The following is a 1,563-nucleotide window of genomic DNA, read 5'->3' on the forward strand; positions in this document are numbered from 1 at the left end:
TATAAAGGACAGATGAATGGGAAGAAGGATTGCGAATACAAAGGGAGAACGATCAAAGACTAAAAAAGGGGGGAAAGGGGAAACTGATCTTGAACTGAAACTTAAAATCACATTCAGTTTAATCTTCCACTGTTTCATCTCTCTTTGTCCTACTTTCCTTCTCCATCATTCCTGGTCTTATAGAATCATAAATATTGTCAAAGTGAGACCTTGAGAGGAATTGAAAAGCGTGGTCACTAGAAAAACTTTTGTTGTACGGAGGAGACTGTTTTTCTTTCCAAAGGTTTTTTTTCTTTCTTTTTTTTTGTGTGATTATTTTCATTTTACTACAGCCCTTCCATGAAATAGACTGATATGTTATGTAAACAGTGCCTTTAAATATTACTATATTACAAAATTTTGGGTTAAACATTTTTTTAAAGAAATTAATACTTTGATTCAGCTTATTACAAAAACATATATTTATCAAAGAATACTGGAAAAAAAATTGTATTGCGGTTCAAACTAAAACATTAAGCATCACAGAAGAAATGTTTCTTGAGCAAATCAGCATATTAGAATGATTTCTGAAGGACGTGACACTACTATAGTAATGATGCTGAAAATGCAGCTTTATCATCACAGAAATAGATTACTTTATAAAGTATATTAAAGTATAGAACCGTTTAAACAGAAAAAAAATTGCGAGCGGTGTGGCATGAGCGATCGGTCATCGGGCAATGTCCACTTTAGTGGTCCATGAGCGCCATCGTTGGCTCAGCCTGGTTGATATGGCGGATGCGGACAAGGTTCGGTCCTGGACTCCCCAATTTCACAGGGAGTATTTGGGCTGTTCGGTGACGCGGTGGAAAACTGCGCCAACAGTTCTCTGCCGCCCAAGCGCAGACGGAGGCCATCCGGAACATCCTACCCCGGCGGCCTGGTGCTGCCTCCACCCCACCGCCGGTGGCATTTCCTCCGCCTGCTCGCAGCAGCCTCCACCCAAGCCTCAGCATGGAGCCAGCCGCAGGCAGGACGCCCAGCCTGTGTCAGACACTGCCAATCCAGGTGGCAAGCGTAAGGCCAAACAGTATTGGTTACTGTTCCGCCGCTGGCTCCCCTGAGTCCAGCGGTACTCGACTCAAAAGAAAGAGCAAATTCCTCTTTTCCTGGGTCCCATGAGTGCTAGACTGGTGGTGTGCGACCCTGTAAAGCCTTGCACCCCTCAACCCCCTCTTGTATTGCCAGCCGGCTGCTGGGTGTGGTTCGAGGACTCGATCACGCCTTTTCACGCACCCCCTGCCGTCACGTGGAGACATGTAAGTGTTGTGCATCACACTCAGACCCAGCTTCGGGCTGCCTTCGGGCCTCCCGCGCCGGGTCCCTGTCCTCCACCTCGCTGCCCCACCCCGGGTACGTCTGTGGTACCTCTGGTTCCCTGGCCCGGTTCGTAGAAGCCTGGAAAGTGCTTCCGAACTGGTCCAGTCAGCTCCTCTTACCATAAGACTCAGCTGTACGATTCAGTTCGCCCGGCATCCGCCCAAGTTCAGCGCTGTTCGGTACACTTTTGGTTTTGAGCTAATG

Source organism: Siphateles boraxobius, unplaced genomic scaffold, assembly GCF_051911475.1.
Source record: "Siphateles boraxobius isolate OS27281-9 unplaced genomic scaffold, OSU_SipBor_1 33, whole genome shotgun sequence".
In the NCBI taxonomy this organism is placed as follows: Eukaryota; Metazoa; Chordata; class Actinopteri; order Cypriniformes; family Leuciscidae; genus Siphateles; species Siphateles boraxobius.